Genomic DNA, 18,806 nt, shown 5'->3' with positions numbered 1-18,806 from the left:
TATCCACCCTAGAAAAGATATTAATAATGGAGGAAGAAAAAAAAAAAAAAAAAGAGCATAATTTGGCAGTAATTTCTGAAGAACAGCAGAAGATAACAGGTGGATGAAACAGCAACAGCGCAGATGAGGCTGAGTCCCTGTAACCTGAGTTGCTCTTAGATGGGGGGACAGGAGCTGTCCCCATAGGGATGGGCGTGCAAATGTGGGACTGGCCCCAGCTCCTCGTGCTGGGCTCTCTTGGTGGCCACAGCCCCCATGTGCTGGGGCAACATCTCCCTTCCCACCTCAGCGGGCTCTCCCAGCTTCTCTTGGTGGTGGCCAACATCTCCTGCCTGCTTGCCAAGAGACAGGCAGGTGAGGGTGGGATGGTGCTCCTCCTCTCCATCTGGCTGGCAGTCATGAAATGTCCCTTGAAAGCCACACTCCTTCTTCAAGGAAGGTGAAACGGGTGTGGGGAAAAAAAGAAATGCATCCACAGAAACGACAAAACCTTTCGGTATTAACGCAGAGGCAAGGTGGCGATGTTAAATGTTGGTGTCGAGCCAGTTCAAGACTTGGGGTGGCAGAAGAGAGAGGCAGGAAAGGCAGAAGGGGAGGTGCCCATTGGGAGCGCCTCCGTGAAGTGCTGACCTCAACAGGCATCTTCTAGGCATGGGTTGTGTGGTCTGATACAAGGAATTGGAAGTACCTTCTCAAATTGTTTTGCTTCCTAATCCGAAAGCTACAAAATGCCATTTGCTGAAAATCTCTGCCTGGGGTGCTTGCAATTCTGATCATTCATAGGCATGAGAAAAAGGTAAATTCTTGTGTGTTTGTGTAATTGCTAACACTGGTTTTTGCTATAACAAATGTAGAGTTATGTGGGACAGTCCGGATAGACAAGTGATTTACTAGAACATAATTTAGGAAGAAAATTCCAAGGCACACCATATTTCGCTTTGAACTTTTCAAAATTAAGCTTGTTGGCTTTTATTTTTATATTTCCAAATTCTGTTTCTTTTTCAATCCATCAGCTAACATACTTCAAATGAAAAGATTCATTAAAGATTGAGCAAAACATTCGATTAAAATAGGTGTATATTTTATTTTGTCAAAAGACTTCTAAAACCTTATTTAAAGTCATTTTCACAGCTTTGCATCTATCTCGGTGTCATTGCTGACAGCTTCCTCCCTCCCCCAGTCTTCAGAAAAAAATACATCACGTTGGCTTTGCTAATGGTGAAACATTTAGTACACTTAGCCTGAGTTTCTGTTAGCATTTTGATGACAGCAGCTACCGGAGCTCTGCTGCCCTGTTTTCTTGCCATAATAAAATGCTGGGGCTGGAGCTCTTTGCTGGAGGACTTTGCAAGGCAAAGTGAGGGATATAGTCCGTCGGGGCTCTGCAACATCCCGGCGTAGGGCAGAGATCTGCTGCACGCAGCCTCCTGGTTTTGAAGCAAGGAGAACTGCCTGCTAGAGGAGAAGCTGCAGCAAGTATAATATCCAGAGAAAGAGCTTTTATCCGAATCATCCCAGTAATTAAATGCGTCCTGGTTGTGGGAGTCTATGCTCCTGCCCAAACCCTCTTTAACCACTAGTGGCGTCATTGTGGCAACTGCAAGGACATCTGCTCCTCTCCGTGCCTCTGAAGCCAGTGGCATTCAGTGACTTGGACGAGCACTGGGTGAGGTAGGGCAGTCCCTGCAGCAGGGAGGCAGTGGCACCGTGCGATGGGTGGGTAACACGGGCTGTGCAGCGAAGTGAAATTAACGGATGTAGAAGTGGAGGTTACAGGGTAAACACGCGCTCAGATACCAGAGTAATGAGCGTAGTATAAATATTTGGATGTGTTCCTACATCTAATTCTTGGCCTCATAATTCTTGTGTCAAATGGTTTACAAAAGGCAAAACTATATTTCAGTTGCAGGCATGGCTTCATAATTCTTAAGGTTAATTAAAGCAGCCAAATGCTCTTCGTGCCTCAGCTTTGTACAAAGCTGCTTATAATTAAAGGCTTTTCCTGTCAGTGGCTGTAACAGCAGTGATTATCAGCATGTGTGTAGCTGAGATGTTAGTCTAGGTGACAAGCAGCAGCAAAGCGAGCTGTCCCTGTGTCTCTTGTAAGCATATTGTCGCCTGTGTACAAACCATGTGTCTGAAAAGAATTAATCATGGCTGTTATATTAAAAAGTATTATATATTATATATTATGCATATTATATAAGTGAGTATATAATTCTCAGAGTATTGCTGCCAAAATGCAGATAGCACAGAGGCAGTACATGTCTCCGATGCCCAGCCTGTGCTTGTTCCTCCCTGTCTGTGCCCAGCCAAGCTCTCCCCTTGTGAAGGGGACAGGGTGAACAACCCTGCCACCCACTGCAGAGGGGACCACAGGGCATCTCCCTGGGGGCCAGGGCTGGGCTGCTTGTGGTGGCCCCAGCGCCTGGGATCAGCCTGGTGCCAGGCAGGGAATCCACCTTTGCCAGGGGAATCCCCAGCTGGCGCTCCACAGCGTTTTTAAGGACAGCGAGGAGCCTTATCGAGCCTCCGCATCTGCCCCAGATGCTTCGCATTCCAGCAATGCGCCGCAGATGTGCCGAGCCCTACAGCACCCCGCTGTCCCCAGGGCCAGCAGCTGACTCCCAGGCCCCATCCCAGGCACAGGGGACAGGCATGGCAAGGCTGCCAAGGATGTCCCCGCGGTGTCGAAAGCGGGTGACACAGCCCTGCCCCTCGCCCGTGTCAGGGGGACCGTGTGGCAGTGGGTGCTGCCTGCACAGGGTGGCCGCCCTGCGTGCAGCCAAAGTTCAGGCAAACAGAGGGAAGAGGAGGCATAGTTCCAGCCTGGTGGCACCGAGGACACATCGGCCACCATTGGGTTTCTCCTTGAACCACCACAGCTGCCAGTGCCTGAGGTCTCTGCAGCAACAAGCTTGCAGTGGGACATGCCCCTGGGGGAGCACCCTGCTCCCAGCAGAGTAAATAATTAGGTAAATTAAGACTTCTGACAACATCTTCCCAAGTGCTGGTGTCTGCCAGTCCGGAGCCAGGCCCCTGTGGTTCCCCATCACTTCTAGGAACACCACTTGTGCTCCAGTATTTCCCCATCACTCGTGCTCCATCTCTCTATCTTCCATTTTTCGGTGTCGTGCTGTTCTGGGGCTTCTTTCTCTTTAAGAGGAAACTCGGCGGAAGCCGAGCTATTCAATATTGTTTCGTATTATTTGGTTGTGAAACAATTTAATTTGTTTATGGCTCTAAAGGTCAGATTTGACTGTTGCCCAAATTTCTAAAGAATAAAGAATGAATCAGGCTGAAAGGGACTTTGTGGCATGATAAACTGGAGAAAGAGAAGGGGGCTAGTGAGAATATTTAACTGGAACAGCAAGACAAACTTACCTTCAGTTCAGGTTTAAAAGCCTAGTCAATCATTACACATTTTTTATTATTTACCTGGTACAAAATCCCCCCAACAGAAGAAGCAGAAAAACTCACGGGCCACATTCTTTCAAAATTTTAGTAGCTTGCTTGGCGATTTTTATTTATTTTTTTTTGTTTCTGTAACTTGGGAAAATTCAAGTGGTATGGATTGCACTGGTGCATTTATAGATTAGAAATAAAGTGGAAGTGCATGGTGGCTGTGACTCCAGGCGGGGGATGTTTGTAACACTGATGAGAGCAGGGCCAGCCGGGGACTTTGAGAAGGAAGGTGATTCTCACACAGTGAGCAGAAGACAAAGGTTGCATTTACACCTGGCCAGAAGGTTTAATCATCTACCATTTCCAAACATTGCAGGCTCACAATCTGTTGTGTCTGAGATCATAAAACATATCACAAACTGGAGACAAGAGAGCTGGGGCTTGATTGACCACAGCTTATCTTTTCTTTTTTTTTTTTTTTTTCTTCCTTCTTATTTTTCACTCAATTTTCTGCTTAAAAAATTAAAAAAAAAATAAATAAAAGGATGCTTCTTTACTGGTATAGCAGGAAACATGATGCAAAGCAAAGCAATTGTGAAAATCCAGGATGAGTGGGTGATTTCCATTCCTCTCTGCTTCATCACACCAAGCACTTAGGAGACAGATCACCTGGTTGCTCAAACCTTCCTCCCAGGCCTGCAGGGAAAAGAAATTGTGCAAAAAAGGAACAAGAAGTTGAGAGGAGTTCTCAAAGAGGAGTAGGGAGAAACCTCTTATAGGATGGTTTTCCAGGCCCTACCCCAAAAATATCTAACACTGAGCCATCTGAAACACTGGGTGTAGGTGACTTTCATCTTTTAGGGGGGTGAGGTTTAAATTATGGCAACATTTAAAAAGGATCCATCTGTGATGGGAGGTGTTTGCTTTTTTTTTTTTTTTTGCAACATTAGCAGCATTTTCACACTTCTGATCTGCTGTTGGTTTCTCCTGTTCCTGTAACCCATCGCTGACAGTGAGGTTGACGAGTTTATTGGGCAAGACCAGTGACTCGTGCTGCTTCCTTATGAAGGCCTCTGCAGGGTCGTCACCCTTAGCTGTGTGATGGTGGCCAGGCTGTGGAGAGGAGCGGGGGCTTAACACGTGTGGGATTTCCCCCTGCTATCCGTGATGGGCCCTAGGAGCAAGCGTGGAAGGGCCGTGCCCTGTCCACAGCTCCATCATCCCTCATGAGGGTTGGGCCTGCCATGCTAGGGAGGAGATGTTGCTTTGCACCTCGTTTGGGTGCTTCAGCGCTGATTCATCAAAGTACTTAGTGCTGGGGGGAGGAACGGGCCCGGTTGGGATGAAGGTTTGCACTGCGGACTTCAAAGGAGGCCCAGTTTAACCCTTTGACTTCAGCGGGGTTAGAGCCCCTGTTTGTAGGCAAGCATGTGATAAGCTGGGTTGGGACCACCCTCTCTCTGTTTGGAGGGGGGTGTAAGTACCTTGAGTTTTTGGGGTATGATCACCTGTCTGATGATGCCTCTGTGAGTTTTACGCCTGCCAGCTCTATTACCTGCTTAAACAAAAAAAATAAGAGTAGAGTAGGAGCAATAAGTTTCCCCAGGACAAGCTCATCAATCAAGGCAGGATGGAGGGCCATCTGCCCCTGGCATGGCCAGGTGCCCTCGGGGTGTCCCTAGCACCCTGGGGCTGCCCACGACCTGATAACAAGAGTGGCATCTTTGATGTCGCCTGGGGCAGCAGCCACACAGAATTGCATAATCAAGGTCACTGGAAAATTACACAAAACTTTGCCCACATCTATTGGAAAAATGTGAAACACTTGGAAAAAAAAAAAAAGAGAAAGAAAAAAAAAGCACCTAACCCCACACCATGCTGTGAATGGCTCATCACAGTGATGAGATTTCCCTTAATGTACCCTAGAACTATTTATGAAAAAATGTAAGCGGACATAACGGCAATTAAAAATTTTCACTGATAGCCACATGAAATCAACTCTGTGGTTTCCCCTCTCTCTTCTTCAGATAAAGTTTTAATTACATGATAGCATGTGAATATAATAAGTAATCATCTCATACTTTGCATTGCTGAGTTCTGTCTCTCTGAGAAGTTTAAGGGGTGAGTTGGGTTTCACATGCCCTCAGGAGCTGCTAAGCATCTGCATGGCTACTTGCAAAGAAGAAATAGCTAAGCTGAAAATATGTAGATGAAAATAAAGAGAATAAATTTTAGAACTCATCTTTGGAAGAAGAAATTTATTGGAGAAATGTCTGATACTCTCTCAACATTTTCCTGTGTTAATCAAATTTTACATTAAAAAGCACTATTTTCTCCTATGTTCTTGTCCTTTTGGTTTGTATTTATCCACCCCTCCAGTTTTTTCTTTTTTCTTTTTTTAAAAATAATTTTCTATTTTTTTTTTTGTTTGTGAGAAAAAAACAAGTCATGGAGGTGGCATAAAGAGGAACAATTTGCAGCACGAAGCAGGCTAGGGCTAGAAAGTGAATCAAAAAAGCCCAAACATAAAATGTTAAACAAAAATACTAAGAAAAAAACTTTAAAAGTGATCCAGAGAGGCATTGTAGGCTGGGGCCTGGTGGCGGGGAGGCCTCAGCCCTGTTTGCTTCTGTGGACTGGTGAGGGCCACATTTCCCAGCTACACCCAAGGGTTCCTGGCTCCTGTCGATCCAGCAGGATGTCCTGGCGTTGGATACAGGATGGGGCTGTCTACAACACCCATCTTTCCTCTCCATACCACTGAATTAGAGAGGATGCCCCACATGCTGCTGGTTTTACATCACCAAAATCCACATGGTACAGAGGCCCAGCAGCTGATGCACAATGTATCATGATACCACTTAGAAACACTGATGCCATTAAGTCTGGGGGCTAAAACATTTGCATTTCTGACTATACCATCTCACAGCCAAGTCCTTTCCCTGTAATTCAAGTGGGTCCCCTTCCACTTTCCAGTCTGCCAAAGCTTTTCTTCTTAAAGCCTCTCCCGCCATCCTGAGAATTGTTCCTTGACTGTTGATATTTCTGGTGGTGAGAATATTGTGGCAGAATCTTTTAGCTTCTCCTTCCAGAGATGCATGTAAATTAATATCATCTGCTGTTCCACTGCTTCATAACTTCTCAAGTTTGAAGAATATGTTAGTAAACATCCCCATTGCTTTCCTGGCCAATATGCCATGTCATCTAAAAGACAGATTGTCCCCCTTAATCACATCCATAAACCAGGTGACTTAATTATGGGACAGGAGTTAAAGTGAGGACACAGTTCACCCTCTTGAGTTTACATTATGCTTTAAACAACAACAACTGCAAAATTTGACACAGTGTATATAAATCCTTATGCTCAGGACACTGAAATTAATGGGGTTGTACCGCTTATGCCATCTCTGATGGGCACTTTGTTGTGCCTTGGGATTAAATTTCTGTTGTCTCATTGCATGCTACAGTGAAAAAAAATCTCTTTTGTCTGAGAGAGCTCCTAAATGCATGTGAGGGGCTGCCTGAGGATGGAAAATCAGATATTCTACTTGACATCAGCTACGAGTGCCTCAGTCATTGAAAAGAGAAACACTTCCCAATTATTTAGGTGCAGCTCCAGCGCCTGAGCTATTCAGACAACACCCTGTCTCCGTGGCCGAGGTGTAGTTTTGCAGTGGGGAGCTGGGAGCTACCCAGAGGCATCCGAGCCTCTGCTGGAGTGCTCAGGCCAAAGATGGCTTTTTCACAGAACCACAGATTGGCTGAGGTGGGAAGGGACCTGTGGAGGTCTTCTGGGCCAACCCCAGATCAAGCAGGGCCCCCCAGAGCGGGGTGCCCAGGACCCTGTGCAGGCAACATTTGAAGATCTTCAAGGAGGAGACTCCACAGCCTCTCTGGGCAGCCTGTGCCAGTGTCACCCACCCAGCACAGGAGTGCTGCCTGGTGCTCAGAGGGAGCCTCCTGTGTTCCAGTTTGTGCCCATTGCCTCCTGTCCTGGCACTGGCCACCATTGGAAAGAGCCTGGCTCTGACCTCTTTGCTCCCTCCCTTCAGGTCTTTATACACACTGATCAGATCCCCTTGAGCCTCCTCTTCCTCAGGCTGAACAGTCCCAGCTCTCCCAGCCTCTCCTTGGAGGAGGGATGCTCCAGCCCCTTCATCATCTTGGTGGCCCTTTGCTGAACTCTGTCCATGTCCCTCTTGTACCGGGGGGCCCAGCACTGGACCCAACACTCCAGGGGTGGCCTCAGCAGGGCTGCCAAGAGGGGAATCAGCAGAAATCCAGTGAAACCCGCTCCTGACTCATAGGGGTAGTGGGGCAGCTGCGGGGCCCTGGGCAGGGTTGGGGGGTGGAAAGCCAATAAATTCAGTGACACCTCTTGGCTGCTCTGTGCAGAGATGTAGCGGCACCGGCTGGAGTACGCTGCTCTTCCACATACCACAAGCGGCTCCTGTCACCCGCAGAACATTTCCTGGATCAGCAGAACTGCTCATCAGCTATAATTTTTGTTGAAATATCTTGCTTTAAACCTAGAGAGCACCAATGAAGGCCTCAAATCTGTAAATCAGCTGCACTTTCGAAAACAAATCATTGCGGTGGAGCTTTGCCAAGCTAATATTCTGTGCTCATTCATTATTTGGTTTTCACTTTCTGAGCTGATTTAAACAGGCCATGCTCTAACTGTACCAGTTGCATCCAAGATATGAGCCTGATTTACACTTTGAAGCAGCCTTGTGGCTGTGTTTCCAGGATGAAGAAGTGTTACAAAGAGGAGCTGTTGCGCAGCAACTGCAGTTCCTGCAGACAACAGCTTGTAGGTCACCTCTGCTTACCTGCTTAAGCTAGAAAGGTGTTATTACTGCAAGGAAAGCAGTGATCTTTCCATATGCTACACCAGAAGTGGTGTCTTCCAGGAGCAAGATGGTAAGACATTTCCAACTGTGATTTCCTAGCAGGACCCTGTGAGAAGATACACTGGGATAAGTATCTGTGAAGGTAAAGCAACACCTGGAAAAAGGGTAACAGAGGAGAGGTGATGAAGATGTGACATTAACATCTGCAGTCCAGAAAACAGAAAGGGTAACACCATGGGAAGGTCAGGAAGAAACCAGTGGAAATTAAGTAATTACTTCGGTGGCCAAGCAAAACTGAGCTCAGTGAAGACAGGCCAACACCCAAGATGCCTGCAAGGGGCAGGGATGCAGCCAGTGTGAGATGTGGTTTCACCAGCACTGAGACAGAATCAGAGGGGACAACAAGGGCTTTTAGCTTCTGTTCTTGGGTTTTGGGGGTTTCTTTGGTTCTGAGGTTTGCTATGGAATAGTGAGACAGATCTGGTTAAAAAAAATAAAACAATTACTTGATTCAAACACTTATCCTGAACCATAAATAAATGCTATTAACCTTAATGATGTATTTAACAGAAGTCAACCTATTAAGAAAACTTTCTTAATTTTCAGCCTTATCAACAGTATTTATTTTTCTCTGGGACCAGAAATACAGGTAAGATCAGATTTCTTTAATTGCCACAGAAGACCAGAGCTTCACCTAAAATGACCTTGTTCTAGTCAGAAGCAACGAAATACATGTATGGAAGTAGAATTGTTGTGATGCAGTGCAGTTTCAATCCTATATTACAATTCCTGTAAGCCTGTGTAATTAGACAGGCTTTGAGATCAATCCTGGATTCCCCTTCTTCATTCAAGTGAAAGCCTCTCAGGGCTTCCTGAAGGTTACCACAATTATGCTATAGTTGCATGTTAAAAAACACCTATCACGTCTAATAACACAGCTATTTACACATCATAAGGCTTTTTTAAAAACAAAGGGTCTTTCTTCAAAGGAAAATAGGCTTCCTTGTTATTATTGCTGCATGCTTGTTTCCCCATCTTGGTATAAAAGCAAAATCAACATAAATGATTTCTGCCTTGTGTACAGAAATATAAAATTCAGGTCTGACATATGTGCATGGCTGAAAAAGAAAGAAAGAAAGAAAAAAACCTGGCCTTGTAAAATTATCAGATTTCACACTTGTCATGGCATAGGATTAAGGAGATTTAAAATAGATGAACAGGTTCACATAAGAACAATTGTTATAACTTCCTTCACTGATATCCTCTGTAAATTTATTGCGTTGCCAGAAGCAGAATGAAGAAGCCTTTGTGTAAATCTACATCAGGTCCCCTGTGCAAAGATTGCACAGACCACAAAGTGCTTGGAAGAGCAGCTGCTGGAGTTGATGGAGTTTATTCCAACTTCTGTGGAGTTTCAGGTACATCTCTCCAACAGGAAAGAGCAAGGATAGACCCCCGTGCCTTTAGTATAACAGGGAAAAGCATAGCTCATGTGAGGCTGTGGTTTCGTCTCTCAAATGTCAGCTTACAAAATTAGGCTGTAACCACCATTAAGTCTGTTCTTAAACCACAGATTTATTTATTTATTTATTTTTAATATATATATATATATATTTTTTTTTCTAAAAGGCATTGGGTCATTGTGGATATCCAGAACTCATTCATACAGATATGGTATTTGATGATAGCTTTTAGGAAAAGACTGAAATGTTCCTTAGTGTGAAGCAATTTTACCTAATTTTTACACATGAACCTCAGTGAGAAATCAAACTTTTATGCGAATTGAGCAAGTACCTGGAATTGGTGATACACACAGCAAAATGGGATAGTAGTTAGCAATGATAACCACCCCACCTGGTAATATGAGTCATGACCCCCTTGGTCCAGCTCTGATGTTTCAGCTGGTACCACTGTTCTCTTTAATGTCATCAGGAGCACGTGCCCCATTGTCCTCTTTCCGTGGAGATGGTGGCAGTCCTTGGTTTTGGCTATATCCTTGTGGAGCTTCAGGTGGAACCCTTGAGACATTGCTATCTGCACTTCAATACCTCTCGCCCCGCTGCCTCTGACACTGTAAGCTTTTTGAGCCACGTCTTCCTAGCATCTTCCTTGTTCTTAGTGTTTCCAAGAAATCATCCTGATGAGACATCCAGGAATTGAATGTGGTGCCAGGGGCAGTATGGGCTCCCCACGAAGACAAGTGCCTGCATTTTACAAGAGCGGCCTTGTGCAAGGACAGGCGGGACAGATGGCCGAACCTGCAGAACTAGTTTCAGCCATAAATGCTCTGAGCACCGTAAATGTTCAGTGGCTTTTTTTTTTTTTTTAAAGCTGAAATATATTTGGGAAGTACTTGTTCAAACTACAGACCCAGTCAAATATTAACAAGTGGAAACTGAGCAAAAAGAAAAAAAAAAAAAAAGATACTTTGAAGGGCTCAGGCTTGTGTGGGTTCTTGCTGTATTTGCCAAACTACAATCGCTGGGACCACACTTGCGACAGGCTAAAACGTTGCTGTGAATAGAAAGTATATCATAAGGGTTCTCAAATGTGAAAGTGGGGCTGGAACAAAGAGCAGGCACCAGACAGACTTCCCCTGTTGACGACTGCTGGCGTGTCACCCTGGTGCCAGCAGTCTCAGCAGAGCCGGCGGCAGCGGGCGGCAGGATTGCACCCAACGCCACCGGGCTGCTTTGAAACCCTGCCTGTGGCTTCGTCGCGGGGCAAGGAGCTTTATCTCTCTCGTTTCAAGAGTGTTTGCTTTAAAGATGATTTACCACACTTGACAATTCCCGAATTTCCTAAATTGGGCCTGAGGCATTGTTGTTGTTACCTTGCGCTGTGTGGAGTGGTGCCGCAGTGCTGCAGATCCAGAAGGTTGCTCTCGATGAGGTTGCTCTCAATGCACGCTGGAGATCCTCCAGCACTGCTTCCTTCTGCTGTCCTGCTGCTCCAGGTGCTGGTGGAGACATGAAAAGCTTCTGACTGAAGGGATGAAGCCAAACCACTGCCCTGTCTTGCAGGAGCAGCATCCCACCATTGAGTGAGGACTTCTCTCACTGCTGTTTTCCGAAGAACGTGAGCTGCAGAGTTCATGTAGCAGAGACAAACACATAGACAAAAGTGCACCCAAAAAGTTTGCAAGTCCTCCTTCCTTCCTTCCTTCCTTCCTTCCTTCCTTCCTTCCTTCCTTCCTTCCTTCCTTCCTTCCTTCCTTCCTTCCTTCCTTCCTTCCTTCCTTCCTCCCTCCCTCCCTCCCTCCCTCCCTCCCTCCCTCCCTCCCTCCCTCCCTCCTTTTCTTCCTTCCTTCCTTTTTCTTTCTTTCCTTCTTTCCTTCTTTCCTTCTTTCCTTCTTTCCTTCTTTCTTTCCTCCTTGCCTTCCTGCCTTCCTGCCTTCCTTCTTTCATCCATATTTGATTCTGTTAATCAACAGAGTAACATCTCCAAAACAACACAGACACATCAATAAGAAATGTGATCTATTTGGTGCTGATATGGTTTGCTTTAATGATGTTGTTGCTGACTCAGGTGCTGCATAAATGCTCTTCCTCCACTTGAATAGTAGGCAATACAAAGAGTTATTGTTTCACATATATTTTGCTGGGAAAACTACCAAAACCTTTATATTAGAACACTGGACGACCGTATCAACAGCATTTCCCTGGACTGCTGCTTAATATATTTTTATTTGTTTTCCATATGTTAGTTCTTTTAATCTGTTCTTATTAAAGTCATCCATGTTTCGGTAATATTTTCACCGTGTTTCTTTTGAAGGAGGCAAGTGTGTGTACCAAAAGATTAGATTATCCTGTTTAAAAAAAAAAAGAAAAAGAGTGAGAGAGAGAGAGAAAAGGGAGAAATGTCTTCAAAATGAAGTACATCAAAAGTAAAAGTAGGTGACAAATGTTAATATTTGCAAAGTGCTTCTGCTTTGATCCTGCATTTCTATTTTTTTAAGAGCTTGACAAATGTGTCCTGTGGTTTGGCTTCAAACCTCTTTGCCTAGTGCTTTACTTGACCCACAATCCATTTGATCTTCCACTTGTTTTTTCTTCTGTCCAGGAGGCCTCTGGACTCGATAAAAGGATAGTTCTTATCTTCCACTTGCTGCTGTTCAGAGGCATCACTTTTTTATTTTTGGTTGGATTATGTTATTGTGTCTGTTTGCTTAGGCAATTTCTGAAGGGATATTCATATTGCTGTTACTGTTTGTGATGGTTCCCTTCCCATTTTCATGCCAGTAACAGCTAGATCAGATCAGGATCTGGATCCGTCGACTGATTCTGGCACAGGATGTGAGGAAGAGGCAGGAATCGCAGGGCAGGATGGCAGGCTGCCACTTGATTTCTATCACATAATTTCCAGGCATGCCGCCTCCGATACCTGAGCGGAGTGGCTTTCTATTATTTAATAACCAGATACCATTAGGAGCTCTGCATCCCACAGCCACCCCCTGCATTAACAATGCCCCCAGCTCCAGGGCACCTCTCCTTGTGCAGTCCTTGGGATGCTTCTGCTCTCTTTAAAGAAATGGAGAATGAACCACAGCCTGCAGCAGATGTGTGCCCACTTTGGTGTCAGTCTGGAAAACATCTCCCACAAGTAAATGTGCCCCTGCAGTACCTCAGGTGTGACAGTGAGGTTAGCAGTACCTGTGCTGCTACCAGGCTTCAGGATGGCACTTCTGCCAGGGCTCCCCTCTGCGGTGCCTTCATTTGCTGGTGGCAGGTTTAGGGTATCACTTGCACTGCAGGAAGTGGGGCTTCTCTGCATTGCACTCCAATCCTGTCCCCAGGAAAAGATGCTGGCACCGGTGAGATTAATTCCACTGATGTAGCAGGAGGTATGTGCGTTTTGAACATGAATGTGAACCTGAACATGAGGAGAGAAGGGGAGCTTGCTTTTAGGAGCAATAGCTACGATGCCTTTCTTAACTGGGGTCATTAGGCAGGGTGTTAGAAATACCTTTGCTGCTGTATTTCTTGTCTTTAATGGGAGTGTGACACCTGTCAGCTTGCTGTCTTGTTCTTTCTCCTGCAGAAAGCATGCTGTGTGAGCGGAGAGGGGAAGGTATGCAGCAAAGCTGAGCAGTGTGGAGATTTTTTGGGTATGATTGCCTGTCAGTTAAAAAAAAAAAAAAAAAAAAAAAAAGAGGAACTAAAAATTACAAGAATGAGGAAAACCGTGATGATGGCACTCAGAGATTCAGGGAGAGCCTAGCTAGATAAACACTTCATCACTGTGCCAGCCTCTTCTGTGTTTGTCTATCCCTTTTCTTTCACTCATTTTTAATTCAGAACTATTTCCTTTTGCTCTTACAAGTACACGAACCCTTCTGCGAGCAGCTTTGTATCTTCTAATACTTTACCCTTAATCAGGCGCTCTGCTTTTCACAGGGTGTCAAAATGCTTTTCTTTTCATTAGAACTATTTTGTTTTCTTTTTAAAAAAATGGCACCAGGGTTTTTCACCTTTTTCATTTTAAGGAATATCTGCAGCCAGATCAGCTCTTACTTTCCAAAGCTGTTTTCACAGACGTTTCCTGAAGATGGACTATCAGATAAAATGCTGACTTTAGCCTTTTCTTTATCCTCTGTGTAGGGTATTATTTTATTTCTCGCTTTTGTTTTTGCAGTTTCTTTTTTTTCTATGTTTTACTGAGAGCACTTTTGCTGGTAGATCAGGAGACTCAGCGCCAGCGGTGTGTCAGCTCAGGGGCTGTGCTCATCTCTGCTGGATAAATCCCTGAGCATGCTTTATGATTTATAGCCAAACTAAGATAAACAATTAATCATAATTAAGGAATGGATTCGACAAAGAAAAGGCAGTCTTTGCAAGGATTTCTCTGCTTGGGGGATTCCTCCGGCGGACAAAGGTTGCCGTAATGTCTCTTATTCAGAATCACAGGGAAATTCAACCTCTCAGCTTGCAGGAGTCCAAGTGAAGAGTGGAAATAATGATCAGTGCTGTGCTGTGGTCCTCTGTGCTGGCTTGACAGCCTCAGGATGCCAGAAATGTTATCGATCTACTTCTGCACACGTCCAGTGAGTCTGGAAACTTTCGGGGGCGTCTGAGGCTGGAAGGCTGCCAGTTCTCGTCAATGGTTATCAGCAACTGGGGGCAAGATGTGGTTACTCCTTAAACACAGTGTTCCTTGGTGAAGTAAATAAATAAATTTCTTTTCTTTTCTTTTCTTTTCTTTTCTTTTCTTTTCTTTTCTTTTCTTTTCTTTTCTTTTCTTTTCTTTTCTTTTCTTTTCTTTTCTTTTCTTTTCTTTTCTTTTCTTTTCTTTTCTTTTCTTTTCTTTTCTTTTCTTTTCTTTTCTTTTCTTTTCTTCTTTTCTTTTCTTTTCTTTTCTTTTCTTTTCTTTTCTTTTCTTTTCTTTTCTTTTCTTTTCTTTTCTTTTCTTTTCTTTTCTTTTCTTTTCTTTTCTTTTCTTTTCTTTTCTTTTCTTTTCTTTTCTTTTCTTTTCTTTTCTTTTCTTTTCTTTTCTTTTCTTTTCTTTAAGTTTCTCTTCTCCCCTGCAGCCTTCCTTCTCTTACGCCCTCTCCCCATGCAGTTATCTGCCTATACAAATTTCCTGGCATTTCCTGGAGGGACTTGGGGAAGAGCAGGCATGATGCTTGTGTCCTGGACAATGGTGTGCTCAGCAGTAATTGCCTGATTTGCCTGAAGATGGAATATGCCACTGCTAGACGGAAGGGTGCACACGGGGTGGAGTGGGGGTGCCAAAAAACAAAGTTTCTCCAAGGAGCAAACCTCCCCCTTTGGACGAACTGAGCCGCCTACTGCATCGCCTCGCTGAACTCCAAGCAAATAGGAAATGTGTCTTGTAAAAGGCAGGAAATGTTAAGCTACAGCTAAGAAGCTGGGACCCGAGGGATTCACCCCACTTAACTGAAAGTTAGATGGTTAATTTCAGCTAATTGCCCAAGATAATTGCTGGTGAGAGAGATTTAATGGCAGGGATGGATTTAACCTATTTAAGCCTGGACTCCTATACTAGGAAGAAACAGGTCTCCTTACAGGGTTGCCCGTGTGGGATTTCCCCATAAAACAGGCAGCTAGCTTACCTAGGTGCGTAACTTTTACAAGGCTGAGAATCCAGCCTCCAAATATTTCACATTGCTCACACGCTGCACGGCTTTAACAGGTCCTTCATTCCTTAAACTGCTCTCGCTTTACTGGAAAGAGAGTGCCATGGGATTGTGAAAGCACCGAAGATACGACTGTGTGCATGTACTCCTCCACAGGGGGCAGGAGAAAAGAGTGAGGAATGCCAGCCTTGGCCACGGCAGGAGACCCATGCACAGTGGCTCTTCTCGAAGCTGTGCAACAAGGGGAAAGTCTGTCTTTCACTTTTGCATTTGCGGAAGCATGACTGGCTTTTTGCCTTGGCACTAGCAGAGCTGAGAAGCCTCCAGGGAGGATGGAGTAGCCGGAAGAAAAGTACGCACTGCAGCCTGCAGAATGGAAACTTTTATAAGTTGAGGTGGTTTGGTGTTGTTATAACACCTGTCAAGGGTAGGAAATAGTACCTTGACCCTTCCCTTGTGCTGCTCAGACAGGTGCTGATACAGTGATGGATGTTACACAGGGATAAGGGGGAGGCAGGAGGAGGGGCTTGTTCATTCCAGAGAAGTAAATATGGGAAAAGGTGTGGATTTAGCAGGTCTGGAAATGCTGGGAAAGAGTGATGAAGGATAAGCATGCCAGAAAGCATGTTAACAGGAGGCAAATGAATATAGCTTAAAAATAAGTGAGTACGCAGAGTTAATCTGTATGCCCAAACCTGAACCACCCTTACACTGAAACTTGAAGTTTGAATGTGCATAGATAGCCCACATGAATGATTTTCCTTTTTAAGGAATGACTTTCATTTCTGGGTCTGATGAGTATAGGCTTGCAAGGTGTAGCATCATCAAATGGCCAGGCAAGATTTGTAGCCCACCTTGAAACCGGAAATACTGGAAATCACATGAGAATTGGTGGTGGATTTTTTTTTCTGTTTTGGAGAGATTTGGTCCTGATCCAGCAAGACAAGTAGTTGTGCCTGACCCTCAATGTGTGAGTAGCTCCTTTATTTCTGTGGGACTATGCAGAGGCTCAATGTTATTACAGCTGTAGAAAGATACCCCACAAAATCCTTCCTTCACATAATCTTTCAGGTATCCAGTGTTTTTCGAAACGTCCAAAATGAGGTGAATGCCACCATCTTGCAAAGTTAGCTATCACCGCAGGCTGCCTCCATTCACTCTTTTGCCCCAAAAGATGACACAAATGTGAGCAAAGCAAGTAAAACAAGTAATTTTAGTTTAATACCAGCCTCTCTTGGGAAAATGGCCATCATGGTTTTTATTTTGGTCATCAGTGTGACTGTGGCTGTATCCAGATCTGCCACAGACCTTTCCTAGACCTTTCCACTCTGTGCTTGACAGCTCTGGAAGTTTGGCATTCTGCCTTACTTGGCTCTTCCATGGGCTTAAATGACAAAATAACATTAAAAGATAAAAAAAAAAAAAAAAAAAAAAAAAAAAAAAAGAGGATTTTTTTTTCCCCAGAATAAATGTATTCGATTAAGTGTGTCTGAAAAATTCCAGGAAGCTATCTCTTTTTCAACCCATCACACCCAGTATTTTACCCATCACACACTCTAAACCCAGTGATTTAGTTCAAACAACAACCAAGGAGGTTTTATTTCTGCTTTGGTTCTCCTCTGCCTTCCCCCACATCTTCCATTTCCCCCTTCTATTATTACCTTAAACAATGCCTTCTTGGAAAGTGTACTCTTTCTAAAGGTGCTTTGTTAAAAAGCAAAACAAAACCACAAAAGCAATGGCAAATAACAAACTTCTCCCTAAGTCCCCACAGAAACAAATAAGACAACTTTGAAATTTAAAAGCACTGGCACATGGTGCTGCTGAGTTGGATGCTACAGTCCAGGTAAGCCACAGTTGCCCTCCAGTTGCTCTGTTGGCTTATTTTTGCCCTCCACTTGATGCTCTTTCATCGAGCCTCAAGGTTTCCAGGCTTAGTTACCAACAGCCACAGAGACCAGCTAATTGGCAATGAGAGACAGGAGTGTGTAGAAAAATCATGTTCCCTCTGCTTCTTGACTCCATGTGTTTCCATCCCAAAGGTGTTAAGCTAGGCTCTCAAGTAAGGTGGCCATGAGAAGAAAGGCATCATAGAGACTCTATTTTCACAAGTGTGTAGACAAAGGGAAGCTGAGAAAGACCCTACTGAGACGGAGCAACTGTCAGGTACCAGAATGAATTTTTTTCCCCAAAGCCAGGAGCTGCCATGCTTTCCCCCTCAGTTCTCACGAGCCTCATGGGAAGAAGAAAAGCAGGTGCCCCATATGCATAGTCCCACATATCCTTAGCTAACCCTTCATCCTTGTTGAAGGCAGAGTACAGATGAGCAATTCTTTTCCAGTCAGGACCCTAAAAATCCCTTTCTTTGCAGCTTGATTCCCAGCTTATTATTATATGGTTGCCACCAGCAAACTGACTACGCCATGGGAAGGTGTAGGCTGCTGCCTTCTTTGCACTCCCCAGTGTTCATGAAGGACAACCAGAAGGGGAAACAAGGGAAAACGCATGCATAATCCATTCCCATCTCTTTTTAAAACCATACATGGCTTCTAATGTTACAGCCTCAACAAATATTTGGAGGCTATGTTCATTGTCTTACTTTTGGAAGGACCTTAGACCTAGTGGATTTATTATATCATTGTTTGTAGAGGAATTTCTGTACTTTGAGCTATCCTCTGGGCCCAGGGCTGTGTAAAATGCTCAGACATTTTGATAGTACACGGATATATATTAATTGCAACTTTCTGCCACATTTGCGGTGTTGATATCATGGGATTGATTTCTCCTGACAGATACTCCTGGGTGGATCTGAAGTAGCTCATGCAAGGACCATGCAGCATATATGACTCGAGCACAGGCAATTGTATATGGCCTTCTCTGCATTGTCCTACCAATGACCCCTTCTGTAATCAGGCAGAAATCATGCTCCTGAAGAGTGGGAGGTAATGCTGCTTCCATGCTGGTCTGTTCCTGGGCCCCCGCTGTAGACATTGCCAACAGTAACAAATTGCTCTGAGTTATGTGCAGCGGTTTAGTGATGTGGACCAGTTATTTATTAGAGAGGGAGCTGTGACAACAGCAAAGGGCAAAAGAGGGAATTAAAAACAAAATCCAAATCAAATTAAATGAAGCTGCTTTGTCTAGAAAGCTTCATGCAAAACAAATCTCCCATTTCTCACTTCTGGATCACATCGTGTTTATCTAATGGGGGGTCACAGGCAGAGTTTTGAATGCAAACTCCCTACAAATAAAGAAATATTCCCGTGGCTGTAGATAAAGGTGACAGGACTGTACTAAACTGCATATCCAGGGGTGACAAATTAGTTTTATTGCTTCTTTAGTCATAGTTTCCTAGGCATAAACCTGGCTCCGATGTTGGTTGCCTAGCTCAGAGGCACCTTTCAATTTGGAGAAGTGTGATAAAAATAAGGGACCTCCTCCCTTGCACTTGA

The 18,806-nt window shown here is 44.5% G+C and overlaps 1 long non-coding RNA gene across 1 annotated transcript; it reads left to right on the top strand.

Moving 5' to 3' along the window:
• The first annotated feature begins 1,479 nt into the window (after nt 1-1,479).
• LOC137851787 (uncharacterized) lies at nt 1,480-14,411 on the top strand. The gene is made up of 4 exons (XR_011093472.1): nt 1,480-1,671; nt 8,865-8,907; nt 9,546-9,676; nt 14,165-14,411. It is a non-coding gene; the product is annotated as an uncharacterized lncRNA (long non-coding RNA).
• The last annotated feature ends 4,395 nt before the right edge of the window (nt 14,412-18,806 follow it).

Source organism: Anas acuta, chromosome 2, assembly GCF_963932015.1.
Source record: "Anas acuta chromosome 2, bAnaAcu1.1, whole genome shotgun sequence".
Lineage (NCBI taxonomy): Eukaryota > Metazoa > Chordata > Aves > Anseriformes > Anatidae > Anas > Anas acuta.
Note: the sequence above shows the minus strand (reverse complement) of the source record. Positions and strands in the feature narration are given on the sequence as shown.